Consider the following 21261-nt stretch of genomic DNA (forward strand, 5'->3'; position numbering starts at 1 on the left):
TTACATATCTCAGCTTCCACCCATCAATATGCTCAGAAGAGAAGAATGCTACAAATTGCAATAGAGCATTTTAAAAAGGCTCTTTCAACATTTCATCACCTAACATGGAGATTTTTATTTATGTAAGCAAGTCAAAGGCAAAGAAAAAAACTCCATAAATTGTTCCTTTTTAAGAATTATTTTATCGAGGTCCTAATAGTTTATCTACTAATTATTCTTACAAATATATGACTAAATCATCTCTTTGAGGTTAAGAAAAGAAAAAATTATGTTTTCTGAAAGTTATGAGGTATTCTGGGTAAGCATAATCATCAGAGAATACCACAAATAGCTATGGATGTTGTGTATCATCTACTACAGAGTAAAACAGATCTGTAAGATTCTCAGGGTTCCTTGATGGAGGGGTAATTATTCCTGCACGTCTACGTGTGTAGATTCCTGTCAGTACTCTCACCATATAAATATGCTTTCTCCCACTGCTGTCTGGTCTGGAGTATTTATCATTAGCAGAATAACCGGCATCAACAGAAAAACAGATTCCATTTCCCTAGATTGCATCTTTAAAGAGAAAGATAAGAGCCTTCCTAACAACATAAAATTATCATAGTATGTAGAACCATGCACAAACCCAACAAAAATTTTTTAAAAATGAAGTTCTTGCCCACCAAAGCCACTATTCATCGTTTCTAAAATTCACTCCATCTGTCCTTAGAAAGTTGCCAGTCTCCTTTCAGTGGAACACAGTGCATTCCATCCTGATGATGACAATATGGCTGCCATCTATGGTTCTACACTGCTTGGGTATGAAGAGTCAACACCAGAACTACTGTTCAGCTCATTCTGATCAGTCAGATTGCTCACTTCTTTACCATTCATCCCAGTATAACTGCAATTAAAGCCATGCTGATTGACATGCAGCACTGTGTCTGCATCTGTCCCGTGGAAGAGGAGTCTCTCATTATCTGTATGGACATTATTGGTGTCCACGTGGTTTTTCTTCACCTGGTAGCTCTTCCAGAGAAATACCTTCTGTATTCTATAAATCTATAAATGATAAAAGGCAAAACATTTTGGAAATGACCTTAGAGCTCAGTATATTGTGTTTTTTGTAGATTTTAATAAAAGCAATATGGAGAAGGAGGAGAAGGGTAAAAGGTGGAGAAGGTAGAGGATGGGGAGAAGGGGGAGGCTGGGAAGGTAGGGAAGTGGGGAGGTAAAGGAAAAGGAGAATATAATGCAAATAAAGAGCATATTCAGACAGTAGGTACCTTTCTGCCTTTAGAAAAAGGATAGGCTAAAAGTATCTATACTATGTAATAGTGCCTATTTTTATCTATTTTACAAAACAGAACTTATAATTCATATGGAAATGTTTACCTATGTATATTCCCTGGAATTCCCGGAGATTCACTGACAATCAAATTCCTACTCAAAAATTTGTGATCATTCAGCTATTATTGCCTCAAATCATTCTGATCTCCAAACCCATTCCAGGTGTCTTCTTCCCAGTAATGGTGTTTTTCTGCATTGCTCCAATTATGGTCATAAATCACCTTATAATTGCCTAATCTAATGACTATTTCTTTCTAGACCCTCAATGACATTTCATACCATGAACACCTCCCTCCTTAAAACTTTGTCTTTCTTTACCTTTTTTCAAAATATAATTCTCTATGCGTTCTTCTTCCTTCTAGAAAATGAATGTAACATAAATTCAATAATCATTTATGAACATCTACTATGAATCAAGCCCTGTGTTGGGTCTCTGCCCTCGAGGAACTTCTAGTTTAATGGAGGAGAAAGACAAGAAAACAAATCATTACCCCTCAAAGAGATAAGGTATGGGTTAGGAGAACACACACGGACTATGAAAGCCTAAGAAAGGGATCCAGATAATCTATGTCTAGAGAGGGAGGAGGAATCTGAGGAAATGATGTTCTAGAAACAAAGGAGGAAGAGAGGTTCAAGAAGAATGGAGTGGATACCTGTAGCAGATGCTGAGGAGAACCCAAGTATTAAAAGCAGGAGAGAAAGCTATTTTGCTGAGTGATGGAGGCCTCAAGGAGGGTGATGAAGGTTTGGAGTGGGGATGCATCAGGAAACTGACTGGAGGAAGCAATGAAGGATTCCAGGCACCTGGAGGGTACAGCTGTTAGGGATTATGAACTAGTAATGATGTTATCTAGGAGCAGGAGGAGAGAAGGTAGGTTATGGAACAAATCCAAAGTTGGGATGTTTCAAAATGGGTGCGATAGAAGGACAAGAGCCAAGAGAGTTGCAGATATGGGGTAAACACGATTGAAGCGAGGTTCTTGTACACTCAACAGCTTTTCACATCACGAAGCATCTCCTCCTTTAAATTCTGTCCTTTCTGCAGGAGTCTCTCTCTTCTAATTCTCCTTCTTTTTTTTTTTTTTTTTGTGAGGAAGATCAGCCCTGAGCTAACATTTGCTAATCCTCCTCTTTTTTGCTGAGGAAGACTGGCCCTGGGCTAACATCCATGCCCATCTTCCTCTACCTTATATAGGACGCCGCCACAGCATGGCCTGACAAGCAGTGCTTTGGTGCGCGCCCGGGATCCGAACCCAGGCCGCCAGCAGCGGAGTGTGCACACTTAACTACTATGCCACAAGGCCGGCCCCTGATTCTCCTTCCTCCTAAGGAATTAAGTTCATCCATTCAATTAAGTTTTTTCAGTAAGTATTGTGTCCTACTGCATGCTAGGCACTGTGCTAAGTACTGGGAATGCAGAGATGAGTAAGATGCGATCCTACCTTAAGCCCACTATCTAATGGGGGAGTTAGGCATGTGATGGGTTATCAAAGCACAATTTCATAAGTGTTCTAATGTAGTTAAGTTCATAGTTTTACGGAAGCAGCTGCTAGATTTTAAATTACCAGGATGCCACACCCCGCTCTGGTATACATGGTATGACAACAACCTTCTAAAAAGCTTCTATACTTTACTGGCTAATATTTTTATGTGGCATAGTGGACATTGTGGGAATCTCTGAACATCCATTCCACTTCAACCCTGTTGTGCTTGGACACAGTTGGCCCTGTTTATAGTTCTAGGATGGAGTCTAATTGGGTTAAATCAATCAGGGTACTCTCATGATGGCAGCACACAATGATGGGATCCAATAGCCCAGGTCCAAGCCAATGGAATATGGCACTCCCCTGACACTGACCAGTTGGAGTGGTCCACTCAACACAAAGCCTGGGACTCTTATCCAGTGGTTGTGGGATAGGACACAGTTTCTCTGCTGTGAGATGTGAATGGGGGAAACAGAGACCCCTTGATTGCCACCAGCAGCCTCCTATAATCATCAAGGGAGTGCAGTCTTCAGATAAAGCTGATACTGTGGACAGCAAAGCCAGAGGAACCAGATCTATGACATCATTGAGCCACTGGATCAAATCGCTTCAAAGATGATCTTCCTGCTAGACTTTCCATTAATTTTCAATGCATTTCTTGTTGAATCAGTTTGAGTGGGTTTGTAAATTATAAGTAAAAGTATTCATACATATACATGTGACTTTGGGAATCTCCTTCATTACTGCTAATGAATGAACTATAAGATTTGAAGTCTATGGAGCTTGAGTGAGTCCAGTTAAAATTAATATAGTAAGGGGCCATCCCTGGTGGCCTAGCAGTTGGGTTCAGCGTGCTCTGCTTTGGCAGCCCAGGTTCAGTTCTCGGGCATGGACTTTCACCAGTCACCTGTCAGTGGCTGTGCTGTGGCAGTGGCTCATATATTAAAAAAAAAAAAAGAAGAGGAAGATTGGCAATAGATGGTAGCTCAGGGAGAATCTTCCTCAGCAAAAAAAAAACAACTGAATACAGTAAACTATAAAGGAAGGAAAAGTGTTATAGAATGTTAAGAAAAAAATGGCTTTCATGTTTGTTCTTCAATATTTAAAAGTAATTCTTTAATGTAAGAATTCTCTATTTTGTAGGAAGAACAAGTCTGAGAGAACTTGTCCTTCACAGTGTCATATTCTGACTGTCCGGGTTGTAGCTGGATCACACAGGACCACTGCTGATTCACGTCAGTCCAGTGTACAGGAATATCATCTGGAAAGTCAGCATTTGGTGAAACTGTGACATCCATTTCCAGGGCTGTCTGAAAATCAGGGCACTTCCTACGCTCCTGTTTCTCATTCATCTCATCCTGGGCTTTGAAAAAAAAAAAGCTACACATTTCATAGTTGCTGCTTTTATTCTTGTCAATTTGGTAAACAGACAAAGTTAATGCTTCTGACACTAATGTGATATATGTTAATTAATGGTCTAGCTAAAATATTTTTAGATAAACTTAGATTCACTATAGCTTGAAATTGTAATTTTCCCAGAGAATTCTATGGAATTCATTCCGTAAGAAACTGATATGTAAACACGAAAGCCAATTTATTGATGTTTTCAATTTTATCAGTTTTATTTAGTGTGGTTCTTTATTATTTTTCCTTTGAAACATGATGACCCTGCTAAAGATATTATAGCATGTTGTTCTGTACCCCATCTTCTAGGCTGAGTAAACACTATGTAAAGAACATAGTCGAAGTGCCTGGGAGGTGGGACAGTGGGAAGAAACAGTGGTTTCAACCCATGGTGGTTAAAATACTGTACTTGTGAAGTTTTACTAAATCATATAACCTTGTAAAAGCATTATTAGGGCTTCTCTCAGGGCCTTTAAAAAAGCCCATGAATTGGGAGGTGAAGGAATCAGGGAGTGGGTCATTAGCATCATCCTCGACTAAGAAAATTATTGTGTGATGTGAGAGATGATGAGGAAAGTGTTCCTAGAAACTGTCAGCGGGATGAAGCTGAGCTTGTGGCTTGAGGACAGCGACTGCGTCTCACTTGTGAGTTCATCCCCAGCGGCTTGCACAGGACCTAGGGAACAGCATTTCAATGTAATGAATACACGAATGAGGGGCCTATGGGAGACACCACAGTAAACCAGAAGGGGAGGTATTAGGGGTTTGGAAACTAAAAGGAATCCTGAAACTGAACCTCCCCTGGAAGAAGATTTAGTAGGACGTGCTGACTCGGGGGGTCTGAGGGCACCAGGAAGCAAGGGTGGCAGGAAGCTGGGAGCATCACGGCACCACCCAAGGAGGCAACTAGAAAACAACTCAAGAGGGGTGATGCTTTGCAAGGGATGATGGTGATGATGATGAGTTTGGACTGTGTTATAATTAAGTTTCTGGAACAGAGAAATGTCCCAGAGAAGATCCCGGAGAAGGCTAGAAATGCTGATTTGGGAGTCAGTGCAAAACGGTAGTTGAGATAATGAGAGTAAATGAATCCCCCAGAGTACAAAAAGAAGAGTGAGAAAACCAGGAAGTTAGGGTCCCAACATGGGAAGACACTTAGGGAACATAATATAAAGAAGAAAGATGGGTGAAAGGGGCAGAAGCACCATAGGTGGCCCTCAGGGTCTGAAAAGCTGCCCACTCTCTGACTCACATCACTATTGCTGCCTAGACTCAGCATGGAGTTCATTTAGACTGAGACTGAGTCTAAAGGAATCTGGATTACTCAGAATCTTTGAGTGATGATGATACTGGCTCAAGACAAGCTTGACATGAGGGAAGCCATTGTAGGAAAAAAACCCTATTGTGAATTTGAATGACGTCTGACAAACTAACCCAGCTGGATATGCACCCTCCAGGAGATCTACCTGCTTTGTTGATTTTACGATCCCTGCTTGTGCGTGTACCTCCCAGCTGCGATAAGATGGTAACTTTGTTCTTTTCAGTTCCTTAGGAATGTGATGACCTCCGAACAGAGAATCTATGCTAATAGCCATCATCAATGAAACTGAAAGATCTGGTGTGGCACTCCCAGTCTGTAACACCAGAAGGTGAACATTCCTAACCCCCTCCCCTATAACCCACTGGGCCTATATAACTGCTGCAAGACTTAGTGCCCCTTAAGATGGCTTTTTTCAGGCATAAGACGGCTATCTTCCCTCTTGCTAGCAAGCTGTAATAAAAAGTCCTTTTTCTCCTACCACCTTGCCTCTTGACTATTGGCGTGTCCTGTGGTGAGCAGAAGGCCCCACACTGGACGGTAACAAGGAGAGGCTGCAAACCTGTTCCGATGGCTGGAAGGGAAACAGATGTGTACTTCCCTTGTTCAAACTCTTCTAGAAAACTGGAGACCATTTTCCTGACATCATTTTCCCCAAGAACATGCATTATTATCTTGCACATTAGGTATCCACCTTGTGTAACTATAAAATCTCTGTGAGGCACTGTAGCTGAAAAAAAAAAGGAAAAAATTGAAACACACGTAGCACATACTTACTGGAAGCAACACTTTGATCACTGAGAAATGAAAATAGCTGACATCAGCAAAAGCCAAGAAGATTCCTGACTCCAGCCTCCCTCCACCCAGCTGGTTTCATTCACTGGGACTCTGTGACAGCCTCATTTTCTTGACAATCAGGATTCTTTAACTCAGCAGCTACATTGTTGAATATTTCAGGTGCTTTCAAAGGCACTCTACCTGTGTTAGTCCACTCAACCCTCCAAACAAGCCTGTGAGGCAGGTTCTGTTTCCTCCATTTCACAGATTAAATGGAGGCACAGAGAGGTAAGCTCAGTAGCCTAAGATTGCTCAGGATCTGAACTCCCACTCTACTTTCCAGAAGAGTAATTATGGTCTCATTCCGTCAGATGAAATTTTCAAGGGGGTAAAAGCAATGTGTTCTGTGGTGTGGAGGTGTGAAAGGATGACAATTTCCCCCTCCCTCAGGACCCTGAGAGCTCTTGAGCACTAATGGAAATTACCAGGGCTGCTTTTGTACCCTGAATAAGGCAGGGCTCCAGCAAATGGAGGAGGAGGAGAGTGGGTCCCTGCCTGCATCACCCTCCTGCTGGGCTCCCATTGCCCAGGCACTCCCTGCTGCCCCTCTTGTGTCCCACTGGCCCTTCCCTCCCAGGCAGCTTCCTTAGGCTTTCCCAGCTTGTCCAGCCCAGCTTCCTTCTCTGCTTCTGGCTTCTAAGGGACAGCTGGCTCTTCCAGTGCACAGACCCCTGCTAACATCCTCACGCTGGTGATCAATATTTCCTTCTTCTGATCTCTCTTCATGGATTTATTCCTCCAGAGAAAGTGTCTTAATCAGAGGAGGGCTATTGAAGTAGGAGTTTCAGGCACGATAGCAGAGCAAGTTGTGGGAACGTGTTGTCAAACGTAGGACACTATGACTTTGTTGGGGAAGAGGGAGAATCCCCCTCCACACTTTCCCTTAAGGTTCTTATGGCTGGCCAAATAATTAATACAAGTTAGCAGGACAACATAATACCAAGTTTAATAACATGTATACATGGGAGAAACCAGGGAAACTGAGTTTCTCAACACAATGGCAGAGATTCTCATCTTAAATACTATCTTCAGCTAAAGACAAAGGAGGATGCTGGGGGTGGGAGGAGTCAGTTACGGGAGATTACCAGAAAAGCACAGTAAACAAGGGTAAGGTTATTATGCAGACTTAAGGCCTCAACTTCCACATTCATAAGTTTCTAGAGATGAGGTCATCCCTCTCTTCCTGGTACAGAGAGGGCGATACATTTACAAATGGAGATTTCCCTTATAAATGTAAATGTTTGTCTGGCAACTCTTTTCAGGGCCACCTAGAGAATGTGGCCTGGGAGAGTCAGAATTTTTTTTTTTTTTTTTTTTTTTTAATTTTTTGTTTATTGCAGTAACATTGGTTTATAACATTGTAAAAATTTCAGGTGTACATCATTGTACTTCTATTTCTGCATAGATTACATCATGTTCACCACCAAAATACTAATTACAACCCATCACCACACACATGTACCGAATTATCCCTTTCACCCTCCTCCCTCCCCCCTTCCCCTCTGGTAACCACCAATCCAATCTCTGTCCCTATGTGTTTGTTTATTGTTGTTATTATCTACTACTTAATGAAGGAAATCATACGGTATTTGACCTTCTCCCTCTGACTTATTTCACTTTGCATCATGCCCTCAATGTCCATCCATGTTGTCACAAATGGCTGGATTTCATCGTTTCTTATGGCTGAGTAGTATTCCATTGTATATATATACCACAGCTTTTTTATCCATTCGTCCCTTGATGGGCACTTAGGTTGCTTCCAAGTCTTGGCTATCGTGAATAAGGCTGCAATGAACACAGGGGTGCATGTACCTTTGCAAATTGGTGTTTTCAAGTTCTTTGGATAAATACCCAACAGTGGAATAGCTGGATCATATGGTAGTTCTATCGTTGATTTTTTGAGGAATCTCCATACTGTTTTCCATAGTGGCTGCACCAGTTTGCACTGGGAGAGTCAGAATTTTTGATGAGAGGGGTTTGATGCCTTTCCTACTGTAATATCTATTTTACATTATATTACAGCCATCATATGGTAGTCACTCCTTCCTGAAACAGGTCTTCTACGTTAAATTCTTTAGGCAGTTTGGGGGAGGTGAAATGTCCATCAGAGAAAATAATCAAAGTAAAGAGATATATTTCAGGGTGGTCACTTTTGATCTTCCAAAACTTCTTCAAATCACACTCACAGCTGAGTGTCTACTTGGCAAGGCATGAGTCCCAGTTTGGAAGGATAAATATTTTATGGGCACTCTTACAAGTTCTCCACAGTGATATCATAAAAAGTAAATATTTGGTCTTTGTCCTTGGTTGCTGGTTCAGACTTCCTAGAACCCTTGGAATCTCCTGAGTGACGAGTGTATTGATACACTAACAAGATGACTCCTAGAGGGTGTGGGATGAGATAGCTTCAGAATGGGGCTGGTCTCCAGAGATACCCAGCCAAGATTAGAGGATTAGAACTCTCAGCCTCAACCCTTGACCTCCAGGGTCAATCACAATTCCAATGATTTAAACAATCTTGCCTTGTAATGAAACCTTCATAAAACCCCTAAACAACAGGGGTTAGGAACTTCCTCGTTGGTAAACACATCTAGGTGCTAGAAGGGTGGTGTGCCTGTAAAGCACATGGAAGCTCTGTGCCCCTTCTCCCATACCTTGCCCTACACAGCTGCTTAAATACATTTCTAGGTCCAAGATGGAGCCACCCCTGCCCCTGGTACCATGTCAGCAAGACAAACTTTCAAATTAAACTTTTGTTTTCCTGTAAATGCTCCCTTGACCGAAACACAGGATGTCTCTCAGCCAATCCCTAAATGCCAAGCCAACTCTGGGCTCTATACTTATTTCCTTGTTCCTTGATCTTTCTAGACAAGGTCAGATATGCAACCCCAGCCAAGCATCCTCAATTGCCCCATTTCATCTTCTCATGCTCTATGAACTGGCTCTTGCCCAAAATCCCTCAGGAATAGTGCTCACTGCTAGAGAGGCACCGTACTCCTCAGTCCATGGATTGTCTTCTCTTGAATAAAGGGCCTCAAACTCATTACTAAATTGTTTTAGTTCTGTCATTAGACACATTTCTTCCATTTGGCTGTTCCTGAGTTGTATCCTTTATAATAAACTGGGAAATGTAAGAAAAGTGTTTTTCTGGGTTCTGTGAGTTGTTCTAGTGACTTGTCAAACCTGAGAAGGGGGTTGTGGGAAACCCTGAATTTATAGCCAGTCCATCAGAAGTACAGGCGGCCCCTGGGACTTGCAAAGACCCTGGGTGTTTGAAGTGGGGTCAGTCTTGGGGGACTGAGCCCTTTGACTTGTGGAATCTGGTGCTAACTCTGGGTAGATAGTGGAATTGGAGAATTGGTTGGTGTCAGAAAACACCTCAGAACCACCCAGGCTCCCACATCTATTCATAAAAGGATTAGAGGTCAGCTACATGATGTGCTATATGAAGTAGAACAAGAGTGGGGAAAATAAAGATGATTTGTACAGCACTTTACAGTTTATAAAACTTTTTACATTCGTTGTTCCTTCTGATCCTCACAACCACCTGTGGGAAAACCATTAGCAAACTCCCTGTTAGTAAAAGCATCTTATGGGTGAGAGAGGCAAAGCTCTTAGAGGTCAGAGGACATGCCCAGGATCCTTCAGTATATGGTAGAGCCTGGATTATTAGGACCCAGGCTTGGGTTCCTTTTAATACTCGGGAAGGAAGAGACAGAGGGGATGCTGGGAGAAAGGACCTCTCCCACACAGCCACCAAGTCACACCACCTATGTCTGCTCACCCAGTGAACCGACCTTCTTCCCTAGCACTCACCACCTACTCCCCCCTCATCCTCCCGTAGGTCCTCTCACCGTATTCTCAGCCCTCCAATTTTCAACAGGTTGTAGCCAAAAGTAACATGTGACCATACCTAGTACAGCACATTCGTTTTCCACAGCTTGTCCAGAACTTTCTATAATTGCTTTTGATGCCCCTAAATAAGACATGTTAGTGGTAAAGGCATTAGTTAAAATTCAATATGTGGTTATAGCTTTTGTAGATTAGACTTTGTCCAACTCACCGTTTTGTGCATAATCCATTGATGTCCTCCTCCCACAGAAAATCATCTTTTCTATGGCAACCTTCATTCAACGGCTGAGAATAAACAATCTGGTCCACAGCATGATGACACCACCCAGTAGCTAAATGTCCCCAGGGTGTGGACTTTACCATCTCGATTTGTACAGGGATGTTTTTGCAGTTATTGGAAATTTCTTGCATTCTATCTTATTATTTTATAAAATTGAATGAAGATACAAAAATAAAAGTTCTGATACTAACGAGAAGCATGTATCTCAAATCTGAAATAAAATGGAGCATTTTCCTTAAGTTCCTTGATTTTGTTGTTTAATTTTGTTTTGTTTTTCACCATTAGACATAGCTGGCTGGCTTCAGTCCAGTGAATCTTCTAGTCAAGGCTGTAGCTTCAGCACTTTGGTCACATCTAATGACAGCTGGGTGGAGTGGTTGGAAACATGGACTTTGCATTTGGACAGATTGGGTTGGAGTTGACTCCACCACTTGCTGGCTAATACCTGACGAGTCAGTTCCTCATTTGTTACACAGAGCGCAGCATAGCACTTTCCTCACAGTTATTTGAACATTACAAGAGGTAATGGATGAAAATGCTTAGACAGGATCTGCACACAGAAACTACTGAATAAATGTTAGTTATTTTATGATTATGAAGATCTGTCTATCTACCTGTAACTCCTTGATTATGTGTGTGTGTGTTATGAATTGTCTCTTTTTTAAAAATTCCTTTTTCAGTTCATTTGTTATGGTCTCTGACTTTGCCATGGTGGAGGTTTTCCTCAAACATTGGGTGGTCTTTGCCATTCCATTCATGTTTAAGAGTGAGTTTGGAAGCTCCATGTGCAGGAGGCTGGCTGACCGGCAGTCTTCAGTGTAAGGTGAGCAGGCAGTAAGTACTGGACTTCAGGGCACTCAGTGTCTCCCCAGAAGGACCCTCCAATCTCATGCCTGGAGGGCATAAGCCGCTGTGCTGTTCTGGGAGCCCCGCAGGGACAGGGGCTCATTGCTCAGTACAGAGACTTCACTTAAACACTCTTTTCAGTCTAGCTCCCCACACTCCCCTATGCCTGGTGCTCTAAGTCCAGAATCCTTAGAGAATACATCTACCATGTCTGGCTAGGGAAGAGCAAGGGAAGTGACTGGTGCATAGGATGGGGGTTAGAATCAACAGGTCTCAGGGCTCCTGACACAGAATTTCATCCAATTCTGTTCTCATCTCTTTACTTGCCCCCTGCCTTCCCAGGTTCCTCCTGCCTCCATTCCTGTGTCTCTGGGGCAGCCATTCTCTCTAGCAGGTTCTCAGTCTTCTCCACTTCAGGTCAGTTACCTCCACTGGCTAGCTGCTTCCCATCTTCTAGATGTATGTTGCTGTCTCTTTTTCATTGTTGTTTTCCCTCCAACTCTCGTTTCCTTGTGGGTTTGTGCCCTTTTAGTTCATTTCCTGTCACTTTAATGGAGTTTCAAAAGGGGGCAGGGACAAAAGCATATGTCTAACTTACCATGTTTCAAATAACTGAAGGTTCTTTAGGTCTACATTTTGAATGACTGATAAATTGAATGGCTATTCTACAGACTCACTTCCACATAGTAAGTTCCATAATATTTTGTGATATAGAAAGTATTTAAACTTCTATTTCTATTTATGTTTTATGTTACCCTTTTAATTTAAAAATTAATCTTTTATAACGTATAAAATATATTACCATAAGAGTATACGTATGTAAGTTAAAAACAAATAGACGTATGTGGGGAGAGCATGCTCAAAAGTGTTACATCAATGGGGGTGGTCAAACATTTTAGGGAATATCAAGAAAGAAGGGTTGGATTTAGTTTTGGGTCACTATAGTGTAGAGAAGAGTTGAGTTACAGGATGTGAGATGTGAGTACCAACTGAGTTACAAACAAAAAGGAAATAAAAGTAGAAAAACTTAAAGCTTATTAAATTATAAGTGTGGAATTTTGATAGTTCAGAGCCGAAAAGGGGAGGAGAGCTGACATTGACTAAATACGATACATCAGTTACACCCTGACTTTACATCAGTTATACCCCATCTACTGCTCCTCTGGGAAACAGGCATTTGACAGGCAGAAAAACTGAGGCTCAGAGAGGTTAAGTGATTTTTTCCAAGGTCACACAATGGTAAGTGGCATAGCCAGGATTCAAACCCAGGTCTTTCTGATTCCAGGGCCCCCATATTTTCTACAACACTCTGTCTACTCAGGGCAACATTAGCCACAATTCCCTCCCAGATATTAGTCATGATAATAGTTACAATCAAGTATATTGTTTAAATAAAGCACCTGATTTCAGATTAAATGTCTTTATTGCCTAGTTTACAATAACGTCTGTTTTTTCTTTTGTGATATCTCCAGGAGCAATCTGGAAAGTAATCGCACCAATTTTCATTTCATATGTTCCGAACTCAGGGTTAGAGACAGTCCCGAAGATACCTGAAAAGAAAGAAAGCGGATGAAGGGATAGCTGGCTTCTGGAGGAGGACAAACACTATGGAGCCCTATTCTCTTCCTGGTCCTCTCTCCCCCCACATAAATCCAAACATTACCTTGTCTCTTCACCTGTTAAACTGCTGGGTTTTCTTTTTTAAGGAATTAGAAAAGAATGCTCTGTGGCAGTAGGAATATCTATATTTTTTGAGTTAAACAGGGTGAGGCAGAACCATCTGATTCGACCATCTGTTCGTTTGCAAAAGTCGCTGCGGCGTCACGAGAAAGGAGAGAGGGCAGAGTGCACTCTCATTCCACGCCGGCAACGTCTCTGAGAGATTCTTTTTTTTGTTTTTCAGCTTTATTGAAGTATTATTGACAAATAAAAATTGTCTATATTTAAGGTGTACAATGTGATGTTCTGATATACGTATTCATTGTGAAATGATTACCACAATTGAGCTAATTAACACACACATCACCTCACATAGTTACCTCTGTGTGTGTGTGGGGGGGGTGAGGACACTTGAGATGTAGTCTCTTAGCAAATTTCAAGTATACGGTGCATTGTTATTAACTATAGTCCCCATGCTGCATATTAGGTCTCCAGAACTTATTCATCCTGCAACTGAAGCTTTCTACTTCTGGGACAATCTTTTATTACAATTTTACAGAAAGGATAATGGTCTCAGAGTGGCTAGGTCATCTGTCCAATGTGAAACAATGGCCCACTAACTCCAAACGTGAGCTCTACCTGCCGCTTCGCATCCTGCTGGGATAGCGATACAAAGGCCACTCAGAGGAAATCACCTAGAACATGTTGGCATATTACTATCCACTCTACACTCCGAGGCTTTACAACTTAGATATGCCATTTCTACTCGCCCCTTAAACTCTTTAGATTTCCCCTTCCACATTTACACAGTGGGAGCAGAACCACCTGCTCATGGGCCATTGTTTAGGTTGAATAACATACTATATATGAAAGCAATCAGTAAAGTTTAGTGTGCCATGCACGTTCTAGGTATCTTTAATTATCATCTTAGAAACTCTGCCTCATCACCAACGATTTGGTTCACATCAATATGACTTATTCTTTGTGTGCCCGGACAATGGAACACGCTCTAACACCTCCTCTATCACTGATTTGGTATTCATGTGAATATGTCTCCTTCTGTTAGACTTCAACTAATACTGAAGAGTTACTAAACACAGGGAAATATTTCCTCAGCAGAACAACTTTACCAGACCTTGGGTATCTCCAGCCATGAGAATCCTCTCCTTGTTGAGACTTCTGCTCAATCATCTAGTAAATTCATCTAAAAATACCTGGAAATAGAAAGAAATGGGCCACAACAACATTCTATAAAAACATTAATCCAATTCTTTGGAATGTTCATCATCAGACATCAGTTAGGAACAACAATTCTCAATAGATTCCTCTTACCTCAGAGACTTTAATTAAAGGATTGTGGTTCAATCTAGGAATTTTCTCAATAAATACCAGAGCTGATTTACTTTATTTCATGGGAATACCACATTTCTATACCAAATGCCTGAGAATAACTAGAATTTAAAGAACAAAATTATCTCTCATGTCTTGTTTAAGTGCTAATGTTAGTAAGTTGTAGCCATTGCCCTTCAAGTCAGGTAATAAAAGGTAAGAATAACCGTTTCTGCACCCAGTTTTGGGGCTTGCTGTGTGCTGGACACTTCAAATACATGCTCTCAATTCTCACAACTCTGAGCGGAGTTACTGCCATGCTCATTTTACACACGATGGAACTGAGATTCAGAGAGGTGACCTTGCTCAACCTTTAAGCAGCAAAACTGAATGCAAACCTTTGTTCTTTGTTCTTTTATATTGTTTGCATTTTTGCTATGAGTATGCACACTTTATATAAAATTAATAGAACAGTTTTCAGTGGTGAAAATCAGATGTTAGTACTCAGAGTGGGCCAACCGGCTAAGGAGGACTCCTCAAGGAATGCCACCTTCCAAGGGCAGTGTCTGTAGTGAGCACTTGGTAAATGTGCCAACTGCTTCTCCACCACTGAATATGGTGATGGTATTTCTAGCTTTAGACCCTCATAGATGTTTATAGACTGGCTCTGTCTATCCAAATAACTAAATTCATTTTATTTTAATGCATGAAAGTGGCCCTTTATTTTATGTTTTCTGTTTTTTAATTTTATTTATTTTTTTTAGTGACATAACATTGATTTATAACAGTATATAAATTTCAGGTGTACATCATCATATTTCGATTTCTGTGTAGATTACACCATGTTCCCCACCCAAAGACTATTTACCATCCATCACCATTTAGATGTGCCCAGTCACCCTTTTTGCCCTCCTCCCTCCCTTTTTCCTCTGCGTTAACCACCAATCTGTTCTCTGTATCTACGTGTTTTGTTATTGTTGTTGTTGTTGTTTTTACCTTCTATTTATAAGTGAGATCATACCGTATTTGACTTTCTCCCACTGAATTATTTTGCTTAGCATAATACCCTCAAGGTCCATCCACGTTGTCGCAAATGGCAAATTTCATTTTTTTTATGCCTGAGTAGTATTCCATTGTGTGTGTATACCACATCTTCTTTATCCATTCTTCCCTTGATGGGCACTTAGGTTGTTTCCAAGTCTTGGCTATTGTGAATAATGCTGCATTGAACATAGGGGTGCATGTATCATTATGGATTCCTGTTTTCATGTTCTTTGGATAAATACCCAGCAGTAGAAGAGCTGTAGGTTTATTCCTGGGCACCCAACTCTGTTCTATAGATCTGTGTGTCGGTTTTTGTGTCAGTACCATGCTGTTTTGGTTACTATAGCTTTGTAGTATATTTAGAAATCAGAGAGTATGATACTTTGAGCTTTGTTCTTTTTTCTAAGGATTCCTTTGGCTATTCAGGGTCTTTGTTGTTCCATATAAATCTTAGGATTCTTTATTCTATTTCTGTGAGAAATGTCATTGGAACTTTGATAGGGTTTGCATTGAATCTGTGGATTGCTTTAGGAAGAATGGACATTCTAACTATATTAATTCTTCCAATCCTAGAACACAGATTATCTTTCCATTTCTTTGTGTCTTCTTCAATTTCTTTCAACAGTGTTTTGTAGTTTTTAGTGTACAGGTCTTTCACCTCTTTGGTTAAGTTTATGCCTAGGTATTTTATTCTTTTTGTTGCCAAATTAAATTAAGAATACAATCCCTTTTACAATTGCAGCAAAAAGAATAAATGCTACTTTGTTGTTAGTGTATAGAAACGCAACTGATTTTTGTATGTTGATTTTATATCCTGCAACTTTACTGTATTCATTTATTATTTCCAATAGTTTTTTGGTGGATTCTTTAGGGTTTTCTATATATAAAATCATGTCATCTGCCAATAATGACAGAATCACGTCTTCCTTTCCAATTTGGATCCCTTTTATTTCTTTTTCTTGCCTGATTGCTTTGGCTAGTACTTCTAATACTAGGTTTAATAAGAATGGCAAAAGTGGGCATCCTTATCTGGTTCCTGTTCCTGGCGGGATAGCTTTCAGCTTTTCTTCAGTCAGTATGATATTAGCTGTGGGTTTGTCATATATGCATTTATTATGTTGAGGTACTTTCCTACTATACCCATTTTATTCAGAGTTTTTATCATAAATGGATACTGTATCTTGTCAAATGCTTTCTCTGGATCTATTGAGATGATCGTGTGATTTTTATTTTTCATTTTGTTAATGTGGTGTATCACATTGATTGATTTGCAGACGTTGAACCACCCCTGCATCTTTGGAATAAATATCACGTGATCAGGGTGTATGATCTTTTAAATTTATTGTTGTATTCAATTTGCTAGTATTTTGTTGAGGATTTTTGCATCGATGTTCATCAGTGATATTGGCCTGTAATTTTCTTTTTTGTGTGTTGTCCTTGTCTGGTTTTGCTATCAGGGTAATGTTGGCCTCATAGAATGAGTTAGGAAGCATTCCATCTTCTTCAATTTTTTGGAATAGTTTGAGAAGGATATATATTAAATCTTCTTTGAATGTTTGGTAGAATTCACCAGGGAAGCCATCTGGTCCTGGACTTTTATTTTTTGGAAGGTTTTTGATTACACTTTTGATCGCCTTACTGGTGATTGGTCTATTCAAATTCTCTATTTCTTCTTGATTCAGTTTTGGAAGGTTGCATAATTCTAAGAATTTATCCATTTCTTCTAGGTTATCCAAGTTGTTGGCGTTTAGCCTTTTGTAGTATTCTCCTATAATATTTTGTATTTCTGAGGTGTCCGTTGTAATTTCTCCTCTTTCATTTCTGATTTTATTTATTTGAGCCTTCTCTCTTTTTTCTTGGTGAGTCTGGCTAAAGGTTTGTCAATTTTGTTTATCTTTTCAAAGAACCAGCTCTTAGTTTCATTGATATTTTTCTACATTGTTTTTTTTAGTCTTTATTTCATTTATTTCTGCTCTGGTTTTTATATTTCCTTCCTTCTACTGATTTTGGCCTTCTTTTTCCAGTTCCTTTAGGTGCAATGCTACATTGATTCTTTGAGCTTTTTCTTTTCTTTTTTTTTGGTCAAGGAAGGCCTTTATTGCTATGACTTTCCTCTTAGAATCCCTTTTGCTGTATCCCATAAATTCTGGCATGTCATATTTTCATTTGTCTCCAGGTATTTTTTTATTTTGATTTCTTCATTGACCCGATCATTGTTCAGTAGCATTTTGTTTAATCTCCACATATTTGTGGCTTTTCTGATTTTCTTCCTATAGTTGATTTCTAGTTTCATACAGTTGTGGTCAGAAAAGATGCTTGGTATTATTTCAGTCTTCTTATATTTATGGAGACTTGTTTTGTGGCCTAATGTGTAATCAATCATGCAGAGTGTTCCATGTGTATTTGAAAAGAATGTTTATTCTTCGGTTTGGGGATGGATTGTTCTGTATATATCTACTAAGTCCATCTGGTCTATTGTGTCACTTAACGCCAATGTTTCCTTACTGTTTGGATGATCTATCCATTGGTGAAAGTGGAGTGTTAAAGTCCCCTACTATTATTGTGTTACTGTCTATTTCTCCTTTTATGTCTGTTAATAATTGCTATATATTTAGGTGCTCCTACATTGGGTGCATAGATATTTACAAGTGTTATATCCTCTTGTTGGAGTGTTCCCTTGATCATTATGTAGTTCCCTTCTTTGTCTCTTGTTACAGTTTTTGCTTTAAATTCTATTTTCTCTAATGAAAGTATTACTACCCCAGCTTTCTTTTCATTGACACTTGCATGGAGTATCTTTGTTCATCCCTTCACTTTCACTTTGTGAGTGTCTTTAGGTCTGAAGTGTGTCTCTTGTATGCAACATATATCTGGGTCTTTTTTTTAATCCAATCAGCCACCCTATGCCTTTTGATTGGAGCATTTAGTCCATTGACATTTAAAGTAGCTATTGATAAGTATGTACTTTTTACCATTTTGATACTTCTTTCCTGGGCGTTTTAGTAGTTCTTCTCTGTTCCTTTCTTCTTCTCTTGCTCTCTCCCCTTGTAGTTTGATGGCTTTCTTTAGTATTATGTTTGTGTTCATTTCTCTTAATTTTTTGTGTATTTATTGTAGGTTTCTGGTTTGGGATTACCATGAGATTCATATATAATAACCTATGTATATAGCAATCTATATTAAGTTGATGGTATCTGAACTTTGGCCTCTTGCTAAAAGCTCTACTCTCTTACTCCCCTCCTCCCACAATTCATGTTTTTGGTACCATATTTAACCTCTTTTTTGTACATGTGTATCTATTACTGTCATATCATGGAAATAGATAATTTTAGTACTTTCATCTTTTGACCTTCATAATAGCTTCATAAGTGGTTGATCTGCTACCTTTACTGTATATTTGCCTTTACCAGTGATTTTATTGTTTTGTTTTTGATAATTTTCTTATTCCTATTTGTCGTCTTTTCTTTTTCCACTTAAATAAGTCTCCTTAGCGTTTCTTGCAAGGCTGGTTTATTGGTGATAAACTCCTTTAGTTTTTGCTTATCTGAAAAACTCTTTATCTCTCCTTCCATTCTGAATGATAACCTTTCTGGGCAGAGTATTCTCGGCTGTAGGTTTTTTCCTTTCAGCACTTTAAATATGTCATGCCACTCCCTTCTAGCCTGTAAGCTTTCTGCTGAGAAGTCAGCTGATAGCCTTATGGGGTTTCCTTTGTATGTAACTTGTTGCCTTTCTCTTGCATCTTTTTGGATTCTCTCTTTATCTTTAATTCTTGACAATTTAATTATAGAGTGTCTTGATGTGGGCCTCTTTGGATTCATCTTGTTTGGCGCTTTCTATGCTTCCTGCACCTAGATGTACTAAGGAAGTTTAGGTCAGGAAAGTTTTCTGTTATTATTTCTTTGAATATATTCTCTGCCCCTTTGTCTCTCTCTTTTCCTTCTGGGACACCTATAATATGGACATTAGTGTGAATTGATGTTGTCCCAGAGGTCCTGTAGACTGTTCTCATTCTTTTAAATTCTTTTCTCTTTTTTCCGTTCAGCTTGGGAGATTTCCTCCAGTCTTTTGTCCTGCTCGCTGATCCGTTCTTCTGTATCATCAACTCTGCTATTGATTCCCTCTAGTGAATTCTGCATTTCCATTACCGTAGTCTTCATTTCTGATTGGTTCTTTTTTATATTTTTCAATTTTTTGTTGAAGTTCTCACTGTGTTCATCTATTCTTCTCCCAAGATCAGTAAGCATCCTTATGACTATTAGTTTGTACTCTTTATCAGGCAGATTGTTTACCTCTGTTTCATATAGTTCTTTTTCTGAGAATTTGTCCTATTCTCTTATTTGCAACATATTCCTTTGTCTCTTCATTTTGCCTCTTTCTCTGTGCTTCTATCTATGTATTAGGTAGATCAGCTACATCTCCCAATCTTGGAGAAGTGGCCTTATGTAAGAGATGCTTTATGAGTCCCAGCAGTGTGCTTCCCTCTCGTCACCAGTTCCAAATGTTCCAGGAGTGTCCCCTGTGTGGGCTACATATGTCCTTCTGTAGTGGCAGGGCTGCTCTTGCTGCAGGTGCCTGGGGAGGCTAGGCTGTCCCCCTGGCCAACTGGTTGTAATACTGAGCTACATGCTGCTATGGTCCCTTCAGTCACCTTATTGGGCAGGGGGAGCCCTGCACAGTTGGCTGCAAGGCTTAATAGCACATTCCTGCTGTAGTTTTTCTGTTAAGTGAGTAGGGCCCCAGGGTGGCTGGTTGCTAGGCTTAGGGGCTTACAATTGCTGTAAGCCTCCAGCCTGCAAGGCTGTTGTCAGCTCTCTCAGTAGTGCAGCTTGGTGAGGTTTGCCCCAGACATGGCAGCACACAATTGTTTCAGGCATTGGAAGGTAGGGCTGATCCTCTATGTGGCTGTTTGAGAAGCACAAGTCTGCTGCAGCTGAGAAGCCCCACTGTCCCACGGGCCCACACACACTGTCAACACAGTCCTGCCCTGGGTGCACTCCCTGCCCTGCAGAAGCAGACCCACTCACCCACTGCAGAGGTCCCACACACCCTGCCTATGTGGGCCCACAAGTTGACAGAGGGCTTGCTGTTGGATGGGGCCAGTCCCTAGAGTGGGCTGCCTGCCCTGGCTGAGCTGGATTAGATCTATGCTCTAGTGGGTAGGGCAGACCCCTGTGCTAACAGGCCAGGGGAAGAACTCCAATAGTGTCTGCCAGCATCTGTGTCAGCACACCTATACTAGGTCACAATAATGGCAGCCGCCCATGTCTCAGTCCCTGGGGAGGTGGTCCCAGCCACCTCCTGCCTTGCTGAGATGTGCCCAAAGCCTATCAAGTGAGTCTCTTTTCACCAAAGGACTGTGTACATACCTTTCCAGTAATTTTAGGTTGCTTTCTGAAATGGGTGAATTTGTGGATGGGCTCTTTAAGAGCACGCTTTTCTTTCTATTGTAGCTTTCTTTCTCAATAGCTTTTCTAGGAGTATTGCTCATTGTATTTAATAACCAGCCAAGCTAGATATTATGACACTCAATTCAGTTGTGCTGAGTTCAAAAGCTGCTTATTATGGCAAAGCTCTGCCACTGAGATCCACTGCTCCTCCAGGGAAAGCTTTGTACCTTCAGATTGCTCCAGGCCGTGAAGCCCTGTGGCTAGAATATGGCTTTTTTCTCTCCAGAGAGGAATTTCTGCTTCTTCCACCTCAGTCAGCACTGTCCCTTGTTGTGGGGTTCTTTTTATCCAGTTTCCAGTTCTCTCTCAGGAGTAATTTTTCCAAAGGTAGTTGTAATTTGTTGTGTCTGTGGGAGGAGGTGAGTTCAGAGTCCTCTTATGCCGCCATCTTCCCTGTACTTTCCCATTATCCCTTTTAATGTTCAA

General features: G+C 40.6%; 1 pseudogene; it reads right to left on the minus strand.

The window, feature by feature from the left end:
• Positions 1 to 250: 250 nt before the first annotated feature.
• LOC147915135 (protein mono-ADP-ribosyltransferase PARP15-like) lies at positions 251 to 20876 on the minus strand (annotated as a pseudogene).
• Positions 20877 to 21261: the final 385 nt, after the last annotated feature.

Source organism: Ceratotherium simum, chromosome 15 (assembly GCF_057802395.1).
Source record: "Ceratotherium simum simum isolate JZ-2026a chromosome 15, ASM5780239v1, whole genome shotgun sequence".
NCBI lineage: Eukaryota > Metazoa > Chordata > Mammalia > Perissodactyla > Rhinocerotidae > Ceratotherium > Ceratotherium simum.